Below are 13293 nucleotides of genomic sequence, written 5' to 3' on the forward strand. Positions count from 1 at the left end.
CACACACACACACACACACACACACACACACACACACACACACACACTTATTTTTTTAATGGATAAATATTGGTTTGTTTTAAGCTTAGCAAGGGATGGCTTTACTGTATACCCTTACCAACATCCATACTATCAACATATCATTTTGTAAAGCAGTATGTAACTTGTACTCTTGGTTTAAAACTTGTCTGATTTGAATAGCACCTTCAGAATTTTCTGTGGCTTTTATTTTGTGCCATGATACAATTTTTCAAATTGGTGATCTGTTTTATTTGTTGAAAGGGCTTCTCATTCAGGTAGTACAGGTACTCCAGGGTTTTTGGAATGATGCTTTTCAGGTCTTTCTGAAAACCTAGATGATTTGCTAGCTAACTCTCAGGATCCAGGACTAATAGGGCTACAGACTAAACTAAAGCTGACATTGCTCAGGATTTATGTCTATATGTATACGTCAGCATTTAGAGACCACACAGACTACAGTTGAGACTTTTAACTCCAGCTTTCCATTTAGTGATGTAGTGATGTTCCAGATCTCAACAGGGGGTCGAAGTATGCCTCACAGGGATTGCCTAAGACCATCAGAAACTACAGCTATTGACATTGCAGTTCATAATAGTAGCAACATGAAGAGCTGTATTTAAGGGTCTGAGCATTAGGAAGTTTGAGAACCACTGCTTTAGAAAGATCCAATGAAGACTTTCTAATCAAGGAATTTTTTGTAGTGTAGCTCAATAGTTCTCAAACTTTTTCATCTTTAGGACCCCAGTAGATTCTTAAAATACTAAAGATGTCAATGAATTTTTAAATATGAATTCATATTTTTAGAGTAAAACCAAGGCACTAAAATATGAATCCATTTATGAGTAACAAGTATATTAAATAAAAATAAAATAATTTTTAAGTGCTGGATATTGGTAGCATTTGGTTTTAATCCTAGCACATGGGAGGCAGAGGCAGCAGTATCCCCATGAGACTAAGCCAAGTCCGGTATCTAAATTGTAAATTCCAGGCTAGCCAATGCTACATAATGGAATCCTATCTCAATAAAAGCCCCTTTTGGGAAAAAAATAACTTCACAAATAATCTAATATAGACAGTTGTATTGTTTTATATATTTTTAAATTTATTTCTTACTGGTCTTAGAAGATAGATGAATTCTCATATCTCCTTCAGCATCTCATATATTGTGATTTGCTATTGGTTTGTAAAGAAAATTTTGTTTACACAGGAATGTCATTGGGGAAAGAAGAAGCATGTTTTATTATCCCTTTCTGTTAACTATTGACATCTTTTGAGGGTGGGTGTCACTACACCAAGTCTTATACCAAAGTAGGTTTTCTGAAGTGTTTGGGGGTAGGTATGCATATGTGTTCATATAGATATGTACTTGTGTACATGGGTGCACATGCACATGTATGCCGATGCATGTGTAGACCAGAACTCAGTGTTGGGTTTATTTTCTTCATTAACTTCTATACTTTATGTTTTTGGAGAAAGGGCTCTCTTAGTGGACCTGGAACTCACTGGTTTAGCTAGACTGACTGGTCAGCAAGCCCCAGGGATCTTTCTATGTTCACCTTTCCACTGATAGGATTACAGGAACATATACCACTCTGCTCAGCTTTTTTACATGGGTATATTTCGACTTACACAGTTAACGCTTTATTGACTGAGCTAGCCCCTTGGCCAAGGTAGTTTCTTAAAGGTTACTCACAATATTGAATATTAAATCGTGTCTTCCATCTTCTTGTGTTATAGTAGATTTAAATATGTTACTTTGTCTTAAACCTTGAGTGAATCATTTAGAAACTATTGGTTAGGTGGTTTATAATTGTTTTCCAAATGTTAGTACATCTTACAATGCAGTTTTTGAAAATCAGATATTTTAATCAGCCTCATTATAAAAGCTTTTAAATATTGGGGCACTATATTAATATTCCAATAAAAATGCATTGAACACTGTGATTTTATTATTGGTAACAAATACTGTCAGTTGATTTTTCCTGAAGTGACAGACTCAGTTGGTTCATTTTTGAGGAAATGTCTGCTAGGTACTTAGGTCTGAATAACCATAGTTTGTCTATCAGTTACTCTTTCGGGTAAAAATGGATTTCTCTGAACAAAATAGTTAGCTCAGTTCCCAACTCAGACAGTTGTACAAGTGTTTCCTCTGGAGACAACTACTGTATCTTTGCATATGATAATAAAAGGGATACAAATGTAGAATTGAGCTTCTTAATAAGATTCTGTTCTCTGAGCGTATGGTATTGCTAAATGAACCTAGCTTACTTATGTATCAGGTATTGTGAGTGTGTGGTGATAAGGAATACGGAAGCTAATCGTGTAATTTGTAGCCACTGCCTTTATTAATGCTCACATACCAGACATTTTATTGTATACATACAATTTTGCACCATCAGTACAATTGCAAACCCAATGGAAAAGACCAGTATTCAAAAAAGACTTAGGAGTTTTTAGTTGTGGGTTCAAGAGCTTTACTAGTGCTCTAGCAACTTGTCCTAAAAAATGTACCCTTTGAGACTGTGGCTATGGCTCTAGTGGGTTAAGAGCACTTATTGTGCAAGCACGAGGGCCTGAGTTCAAATTTTCAGAACCAGTATAAAAAGTCACATGCATACCTGAATACCCATTACTCTAGCACCACATGAGGCAGAGACAGGAGGATCACTAAGACTCACTGTCTGCCCAGCTTAGCTCTGAGCTTAGTGACAGAGACCCTGGGTCAGAGGAATAAGATAAGAAATGACAGAACAGAACACCCAACCTCCTCCTCTAGCTTCCATGCATATATGGAAACATATGCCCACACACAGACATGTGTATACTTCAAACTCTATGCAGTAAATTTTAAAAAGGAAAAAAAAATAAAATGTGTGCAAGAATATATTGATGAGTAATTGCTTATAAGAGTGAAAAATGGATGTGACTTCCATATTTCAGAATCAATTATTGCTAAATTAAGGCATATCACCAGAATAGTATAATGTGCAGTGACCTGAAACAATGTTTTGTTAGATTAAAGACATTAGAAATGTTAATGAGGAAAATAAGAAAACAGTTTTGTTTAAAATTGGTTCAACTATGTGATAAGAATATGATGTACCTATATAGATATATGTCTGAAAAAATAGTTAGAAAAACATCAGAATATTAATAATGATTATCTTCATTAGTAAGAATATGGGCTATTTTACTTTTCATATTTATTTTTGTGTTAGTGCTATAATAAATATATTGTGTTTAAGGGGGTATTTTGGTTATGTTTTTAATATATATTTTATCATTTACAGTAAACTTTACTGTAGCAAATTTCATTGTAAATTTTACTGTAGCATATTGTATTATGTAAATGGCAAATGGATAAAATCAACTACTACTCCCAGTAGTCACAGTAGAGAACAAGGGCCCTTATTTAGGGAGGGGGTATCTTATTTACTACTATACTAAATAGGCTGCCAGTTTGAAAGTTAGTAGCTTTCTTACTTCGCAAAGTGACAACAATTGATTTGAATATAAAATGAAATTGTCAGGACAATTCTGCCAAAGAATATTGAGGAAAAAACCCTTAATATTTACACTGGGGCCTTATAGATTTTATAGCTCAATTTGGGAAAGAAACTTTTCTTCAACTCATTACTTCCTCTCAATGGCTCATAAGGATAGAGAAAACCTCGAAAGTTTATTTAAGCAGTCATTATAACAGTCATTGATTCTGTTTATCAGAAATTACCTTGAGGTCTTAAATCATTAAGAAGGCTAACTTTGTCTTAGGTGGACATCTGTTTTAGCCTACTCACATCTGTAGCGGTTTGTGCTTTTGCAAATTATACTAAACATATAGATAGATTCCTGTACCTATAATCATTAATCAAATACAAAGCAGTTCCATCACAAAACAGTCTCATTTTACTGTCTGTCTGAATCCTAAATTTGTTCTGATCACTACAGATTTGCTTTACTTGATGAGCCATCTCACTGGTGCTTTGTTTTGGTAGCTTAAAGTAATCTTTCACAGAGCAAAACTTATTATCAGATCCAATAAGTCAATATTTTGTTTTCTATACTGTACTTTTACTTGAAAGTTGAAGGGTTCAAACACACACATACGTACACATATCTATACATACATACACTCATACACAATCTAGATAAAATTTCTGTCTTGAGCTAGTGTTTTTATATGAAGCTTAGGACCAACTGCTTTCTTGTAAGATTGTACTCTATTGAATTGAATTACCTCTGTGTCCTTGTCAATAATCTTTTGTGCAGACTAGGATGGGACTATTTTTAGACTTTTTTCCCTCTTCCACTGATCTTTGTGTTTATCAATTTGTCAATATTGATTACTGTTAGCTTTGATTTTTCAGACCCTACTTTTAATAATGGTTCTTAAATGCTTTAACCTCCTTTCTACCCTACCACCTATCAGAGGTAGTGGAAAAGAAAGGTTATTAGGATATGGGGGAAGTAGACCTGTTTAGAAAGTGTTCTTTGGAACAAATCCAATTTGTGTTGTCAGGAAATCAGCAGTTCAGTTCACAGGAATCAGCAGAGGCAGCTTGATACACTTGCAAACTCTTCATAAATATACCAGCAGTCTAGTTTAGTAGTGTTGAGATAGCAAACACGAGTCACCAGCAGTGGCATGACCAAGCAGAAACAGCCATGGCTCCCCAGAATAGGCATGAGTCAGCAGGATCAGCAGGGATGCCATGAGAAGTTTTCTCAAGGATGCATACATCAGAGGTGAAGTACAGGAGACCAAGAAGTGTTGCAAAACTAGCTATGCAAGCCTTGTCACTGTCTGTTGAATCCTGTTTATATTCCCTCCAAACATCACATGTCCTCCCATGGGTCTTGCCTCAGCATGTGATTCTGTCTCAGCAAAACTCCATGTGAGTCTATATCAGCTCACATCACTCTGCCCGTCAGCCTGAATCTGCTGAAGCAGCCAGAAGCCACCAGACCACCACCAGAAGTTTTTGATGTGTTTCTTTTTATAAAATCAAGACAAATGTTAGCCAGTAAGGAATTGCAAGGCAAACTAATACCATCCAGCATCGTCTGTCCACTGTTTGTAGGGTCTTTCTTAGCATCATGTGTCCTTTCATGTGTTTGCTTTAGCAAAACATCCTTTTACCTGTGTCTGCTTCAGGGACCCATTCCTTTACGTGTCTGCCTTTGCAAAACATCTTCTAATCCGTGTCTGCTTCAGGAGAACGTTTCTTCATGTGTCTGCCCCAGCAAAATACCATCCAACACAACTGACTTTCCAGAGAAACCTTAAGTTTCCACTTCAGATTACTGTGGCTTTACATGTAGCATAAGTACTCCGTTTTATTTTCAAAACTGCTTTAGCCATTCTAGTCCTTTTGCATTTCTGTGAAAGTGTGGAATGAACTTGTCTTCAACACCAAAGTAATCTTCATGGATGGTTGTGAGTATGGTTGTTATTGAAGTCTGTGTTATTTGGGGAAGAATTGGCATTATTTTTATAGAGGCTTCCAGTCTGTGAATACTTTCTCTTCACGTACTTTGTAGGTTTTTTGAGCTCTTAACACTTGATGCTTTTCAGCCTACTGTCTTGTAGTTGTTTTGCTGGATTGGTACTTAAGTGCTCATTCCTGTAGGAGATTATTAAGCTTTAAGTGATGTTTTCAGTTGTATTTCTGGTATATACAAATAGAAATATACATTTATTTGTTCTAGTATTTTTATAATTCAGAAAGCTATGTGTAAGGTGTGTGTAGTACTCATGTTACTGCCTAGCACATGGCTACTTGTCATATACTCAGTAAACTATTTTTTCCCAAAAAAAGAAAGTTAAAAAGTAAACCATTCAATTCTCAACAAAGTGTGTATATATGCGTGCGTGTGTGAGTGTGTTTGTGTGTGTGTGTGTGTGTTTGTGTGTATACAGCCCTTAAGTTTTATATCATAAATCTATGTACTGGTGCGAGCATTTAACCTCAATACTGCCATGTTTTTTAAAGAATATCAGCTTATAAATATGCTGTTACTTTTGTAAAAGTTCATATATTTATATGAATTTATTACTTAGGTTTCTAATACGTATTTAGCAGATGACAAAGATTATACCTGAATGATGGAGATTTTTTTTTAATTTTCACTTTAATTTTTTCCTATTTAAATATTTTACAGCAGGTATATGTTATATTAATTAAAATAATAAAGTTCCATAAAAAGGAAACAAAAGGATGAATTTTCATAATGTTAATCGGTAAAGAGATTAAATGCTTGAGTTCTAGATCTTGATGCTGCCCAGTCATTTCTGTTTTCTAAAAATTTATGGAAGATGGAAGGATTATAGTACAACATAATAGAATAAACTTTGAATCTTTGAGAATGCTGGGCAGTGTGTTTTGATTATATTCATCCTCCTTCATCTACCTCTTCCTAGGTGAGATAAATCATTAGTGCAGTAGATGGCTTGTCAGTCTTAATAATGGAACTTTTTTTTTTCAGGAACGTATAAATGTCTTTATTCAAAATACAAAATAAATTATCTGTAAGTTTGGACAAAAGACAACAAGGAAACCTTTATATATTGTTGGTGGGAATCAGTAACTGATGGTTATAGTGATCAGGCAGCCAGCCAGTTCTGTCTTCACTTGTTTTCTTCAGATGACTTCTCTGACGTTGTCAATGATGAAGTCATGGAATATTTTTAAGAACACTACATATAGAATCTTTCTTCACACTGTCTTTTTTTTTTTTTGAGGCAGAGTATCATTCTGTAGCTCTGGTTGGCTTTGTTTTTACTATGAAGACCAAGCTGTCTTTGCACTCACAGAGATCTACTTGTCTCCCACGTGCTAGGATTAAAGTGAAGCTCCACCACACCTGGCACCTTAGCATTTCTTTTATATCATTTGTTTGCTTATCTGTTTTCCAGACAAAGATGATCTGTCTTGACCATGGCTGCATGTTGAATCACCTGAGCAGGTGATTTGTTTCTTTTTATTTTATTTTTAGAGTATCTGATGATATAACTTTATCTGGAATGTTACTAGAATTTATGGGGTAAATTCTCCCATGTGATTATTAAACCCTACAAAAGGACACATGTTGAGGAATTCTAATCTAATGTGAAATAACCATTGAATACTTTAATGTGACCTTTTGAGTTTTATATGAGAATATTAAAGGATACATTAGTTTTCACACTTACAGCAAGTTAACTATAGTTTTAAAAGATAATTTTTAAAATACATTTTTTTGTATCCAGAAATAATTGTATAAAAGCAAAATTCCAGTTACACATTTTTAATGGGATTTTGCCATCCTTATTAAATCTTCTAGTATATTGCTGACACTTTACAAATAGCTGGTAGTTAACATTTCTCAATTTTGTCTGTTTTCTGTTATATGATTTATAAATGTAAGTGAGGAGTATTTGTATATAGAAAGGGAAATTTGAGGACTGGATTTTGTATTATTTCAGTGTTTTCTCTTAGGAATCACATAATAGCAATAAGGCTTTGAAGCTTCTTCAGTATATAGGAACTTGAATGAAAATATATGACTTTACATCTTTTGAAATGTTTTGATTTCCTTCAGGTTTCTTATGATAACTTTGAAAATCTTATAAATCTATCTCTAGGGGCTATATCAGGATTTGTGAAAGGCTGTCTGGATCCTCTTGCCTAAATTTTGTTGTTAGTGTTTCCTCCTATGGCTATCTTTGAGCAAGAGAAAAATGATTTTAAGAAGAAGAGATATTCCACTGTGTTCATAAACATTGTATATTGCACACTACATATGAAAACAGTTTTCAGGATATTTTATACACTCCCTAATTACAAGATTTTTGTAAGATAGGCATACTAATACCATCCAGTACTTTCCAACTTGTGATAACAGATTTTCGCATTGAAAGTTAATGAGAGGTAATCTTTTGTTATTCTTACATATTTTTCTCTCAATTTCTAGGGCTTCAATTTGACTCACAGCCTCTCAGTCTTCAGTTCCCCCCATTGATTCATTTCCCTTACTGTTTCCTACTTTAAATGCCGCCTGCACTTGCTCATTTCTTATATACTAAGATTTAAATTCTATAGCATTATATTAGACCATGAGCCAACTTTTCTACCTTTCCATCTACACGTATCTCCTCTATATTGTAAGAAAGCTTGTTCCTGAAAAATCATACATGCTTTGCTACAGCTTCACCTGTATCTTTTGTGCCTAAAACCACACCCCACACCACAACAATGCCTACTGATAAAATCCTCTTTCCCTCTTCAGTGGCTCTTCTGGAATTCTTTCCTCAGTAAGCTCAGGCAAAATATGTTATGTTACCTCTGTTATACTCTCCTAAGCCATCACACACATGTCTGTAATGGCTCCTAGTACAAGGTTATGGTCTCTTTTACTTAAAGGCTGAGCTAAACCACATAGTGTTGTGTTTAGCTTCACGTTCACTGAAAAGTATAATATCAGGGATGTGGAAGGCACATGACTTATATACTTGAAGAAGGGATTACTTTATGGAACTTTCACAAAATCTATGGATGTAGCCTTTATATTCAGTGGGGGAAGAGAATTCTAATTAGCAACTCTTCAGCCACTGGCTAATGTGTTTGTTCTAGGATGTTGTCTTTAATCTCTTTTGCTATTTTTTAATATCAGTCACTTTAGGGATCTCTAATAAGTTAAACTCACTCCATTGCACACATATACAGAGCATTCTAGCACTGATCAAGAGTCACAGGGCTCACCTCAGATTACAATTTGTTTTGTTTAAAGCAAAGTACATGCAGAGGTTACAACAGTTTTAAAGACAAAAAAAAAAAAGTCTTATTTTGTGGTCCCAACATCAAACTCAAAAGTCTATGACAAATAAAGGCTCCGATGAGCTGTTTTATAAATACTAATAATTAGGTATAGTTACACAGAAAGTTGAGTTCATTTGAAATCTTCAAAAAAAAAAAGTTCCTCTTATTCATTGAATAGTGCTTGTTCTGGTTTAACATTTCTGTTAAATGTGTGCATTGAATTGCTTGTTATCCAAGCATAGCAGGTGCACCTTACCATTTATCCTCAAGGACTTTAACAGTCTATCTTCAACTTCTACTCTTTCTTGAATCTTCTCCACAAGTCTCTTTGTAGTGATTTTTTTTTGCCACTGAGTATCTTAGTTGAAGTTGATAGTGATTTATAGTTGCCCATTCCACTGCTGCCAAATGACACTGATGTGAGACCCCCATGACCTAGTGACCCGAATGAAACAAAACCTGTTTTAAAAGCAGGAAGCCACTGAAGGGAGAGAAAAACCAAGACAGCACCTGAGCTTCTAGTACCTTGGGGACACCTTTGGTTCCCAAAAAAGTCATCAAATAGGTCTTCAATGAAGTCAAACGAAAAGTTCCACAAAAAAATTCCCTGAAGACATCATCTGGGCTCCGGAATGTGAAACCAAACTCAAATGGCTTGTCAAAATGACTTCCACCTCTTCCTCCACCACCATTTAATCCTTATTTGCTATATTTGTCATAGATGACCCGCTTTTATCCTATAAGACTTCGTATGCCTCTGCTATTTGTTTGAATTTCTGTTGTTTCTTCTTTATTTTCAAGATTTTTGTCCAGGTGCCATTTATATGTCTGTTTCCAATATGATTTTTAATTTTCTTAGTCGAGGCATGTCTCTGTATGCCCAGAACTTAGTAGTAATCCACCATGTTTTAACAAATTGTTGGAACAAACCCAAGGATGCAGCCAAGGCCAGTGAGAGGGGAGGTCTCCTAATGGCTCTGGCACAGACGAGTTGGTGGTGGTGGTGGTAGTAGCAGCTTCTTCTTTTGTTTTCTTTTCTCGTTATTTTTGTCCTCCACTTTCAGTTTTTAATTTGTTTCTTGCTTGCTACTTGGAAAAGAAGCTGACCTTTCTTGTATTTAGTAGGATGGTTTGTGTTGTTCCCTGAGCACTGAGTAGGAATTTGACCTCTTAACAACAAAGTTTCTTCAGAGTCCTGTTTGTATAGTTTCTCTTAGCTGGCAGCTCTATCTTTTTCTTGCTGGTATCACATCTAAATAGCCAGAATATTTTGAGAAAGCCTTAGTGTCATGCTATCTGTAGGTATACATGTTTGTCTGTTTTTGTGTCTTCTCTTCCCTAGCCTTGGCATGCACAAAGTGCATTCTTCCAGAAAAAAAAAGGTTATGAGACCTAGTTACCTTTCCTCCCATCAGTTGTTATGTTTATTAATCACATACTCACTGGAACTGGTAAAAAGTTAAGAGAAATCAGTATAAATACCAAAGTGGCTTATGATGGAATGTCAAATTCAAACTCCCAAAGAATCCTCGGGAAAATTTATCTCATCCAGTTTTCTTAGCAGTTAGAACCTCTTCGCTTTCCATACCTAACTAGTGATTGCAGTGCACCTAATCGACTGATAGAAGATACTGTTCAACAGTTAAGGGCTCCCTATAAGACTTGTGCAGCCTTGATTTAAAGGAGCCTGTCTTCACCATATACCTTTAAAATGACTGTTTTCCTTTTTACCAGATTAAATATGTTGGCACAATTGTGGTGCATTTCTGTTTTGAAGTTGTCAGTAGAAGCCACTATAGGAAGCATGAGTTTAGATGATATTTTTGATTTGGAGCTCCTTTTATCAGGTAGAGTGAAGTGCAATGTGTAGGACATGATTTCTTAACAAAAGACTAGCAAACAGCTAAACTATCTAAGTCACACACTAGGGAAAGCTTTGTCTTTTGTATTAAATGACTGTTAAAGTGTCCAAGGACAGTGACTCAGCAGACACTTAGTTTTATATGGCTTTACATTCACTAAAAGCATCTGAATTTCTGTTTCTTAGTTGCAAACACATGGACTGTAAAGAAAAATTCATTTTGAAAACCAAAGTTGAATTTGGTTCTTTGATAATCTATCAGATGATTTCAGGCCATCCTCACAGATATTAATGTCTGATCTCCATCATGACTTGACATTTTTTTATAGCAAAAAAAGATTTGGGGGGAAAAGTTAGAATTTGGTAATGTTAAAATTAACCAGATGCATATTTTGGAAGTTTGGGGACCCTTTCTGCTTTTTGAACTTCTATATATGGCACCTATTTTGTTTAATTGCCTATATAATAAAGAATATGCTTAAGGCCAAATTTTGAATTTTATAAATGTTAATATATTTGTAAAATAGTTCTAAGCAATCTTTATGGGCTTTTAAGAAATTATATAGCCAACTTTCCCTAAGAAAGACTGTGTAAAACATATTTACATATATGTACAAATGTATATATTATATATATTTAAAATTAGGACTAAGATCTATGAGCTTTAAAACAGTCTATTATTGTTAGGTGCTACGTAATTTTTTTTAAGAATCAGAAATAGTTAATTTTCTTCTAAAGTAGATAATCAAGTAGTTGTTGAAGAGAAAGATCTGTTGTATCTATCTTCTGCTGTTTAAAAGAAGTACTGTAGCCAGGCGGTGGTGGTGCACGCCTTTAATCCCAGCACTTGGGAGGCAGAGGCAGGTGGATTTCTGAGTTCGAGAGTTCCAGACCATCCTGGTCTGCAGAGTGAGTTCCTGGACAGCCAGGGCTACACAGAGGAACACCGTCTCGAAAAAAAAACAAACAAAGAAGTACTGTACCTTGGGCTAAAAAACATTAGTGATGGTTAGTGAGTGAAAGCAAGTCAATAGAGTACAGTAAATGCAGATACACATGACAATGTGTTTGGCTGCTACTGGACATCAAAAATTTTTTGAGATACTTGTTTCCCTTTAAGTGAAAATACATTAATCATAGAATCATACAGTATCTTTATTTCTCATTGATCAAGTTAGGAAGAGAACTGGCCAGATTGTTGCTATTTTGCTAGGAGAGTTGGGGAAGAGTGTCATGAAACTCTGCAGACATTGCCTTCTTTCTGTTCAAACCTTTGGCTAGCTTTGCCTCTGTCGTTTTAGGACACATTGCTGTTCATTCTGAATGTTGTCAGGACTTTTACCATAAAACAGCAATGAAGTGAGTTAAATGAGAAACTTACAAGTGCACAGGGTTACTTCCATCCCTCTGTTAGAGTTAATTTTTAAACAGTCTCTACATTTAGGGAGAAAACCCTTAAAACCCCCAGATTGCAAAAGCTGTGCTACTTCTGAGAGCTTTGGGGCAATCCTCTGATAAGTAATTGCTTTTACATCAGTCATAAGAGAGAGACAAGAATGCGTTTTCCTTGAACTTAACAGTTTGGGCAATTTTCTATAATCCAGTAAATACAAATTGTAGCTTGATTATTCATCTACGTCTGTCAAGCAAATTTTAATGGATGAATGAATGAGTCAAATCTATGCATGGAAATATACAAATATGCAAAATCTGGGTCTAATTACCAGGCTGCTGAATTTACACAAGGTCAGGTAAACAAGGCACCAGTGTAATGATTATTAATTGTTAATAATGCCTTTGGGAAAACATTCACATTTTCCTTCTGAATACCTAACAGTTTGCCTTTCTAGTCATTTTTAAACTCTCAATGTTAGCCGGTCTGAAAAAACAGAAACATTTTTGCCCTACTTTTCTCCTTTCCCTCTAATTGCTTACTAATTCTTTTTGAAATAACAGGTAAAATGTAATACATTTTTCAGACCTCTATTGAAAATCACAGTTTAATATGATGGTGAAAGAATCAAGGGAGGTAACATACTCACACAGAAGAATGAAATAGCTGCTATCTTTTGTTTCCACTGAAGGGAAGAGCACCCCTCCCATCCTACACCCTCTCTTCAAAACGTAGCTGGCATTATAAAACACAAAACCAAGGTGCTGAGAAAGAAAGGAAATCAAAGCAGGCCCCCTCCTATTTACCAGAATAAGTCAACATTTGATTGTATCTTGATATTCTATAAAATGAATGTTGGAAAAAGAATACTATCGATGAGTAGTTTCTCATGAAAATGTCCAAGGGGCAAAGTAATTGAGGGAGTATTTGCAGAGGTTTTTCTTAGTTTAGTAACTCTTGATCACAGTTCAGTTTGTAGCTGTGCTGTCATTAAGGGCTCTCTGTGTCTGGAAGGATATCCTCTTCCCAGCTTTAATCCAAAAGTCATAAATTGTAGAACTAACATGTCATCTGTAGGTCACCCATGCGAAAACACTGTATCTAGAGAAACCTATCTTGCTGCCAGTGTGCTTTGGAAATCTTTGAATATTTTGCATTAATAGTATTGCTGGGAATCTCTTGCTGGACTGTCTTCTCATCTTTCACATTCAGAAGTTTTC

At 35.3% G+C, this 13293-nt stretch overlaps 1 protein-coding gene and 1 pseudogene across 2 annotated transcripts in view; one reads left to right on the top strand and one right to left on the bottom strand.

Annotated features, from left to right (window-relative positions):
- Positions 1-13293, top strand: part of Pola1 (DNA polymerase alpha 1, catalytic subunit) — a 305175-nt gene that overhangs the window by 164360 nt on the left and 127522 nt on the right. The gene's annotated exons all lie outside the window — the stretch shown is intronic.
- Positions 9023-9724, bottom strand: LOC114631318 (annotated as a pseudogene).

Source organism: Grammomys surdaster, unplaced genomic scaffold (assembly GCF_004785775.1).
Source record: "Grammomys surdaster isolate TR1022 unplaced genomic scaffold, NIH_TR_1.0 357, whole genome shotgun sequence".
In the NCBI taxonomy this organism is placed as follows: Eukaryota; Metazoa; Chordata; class Mammalia; order Rodentia; family Muridae; genus Grammomys; species Grammomys surdaster.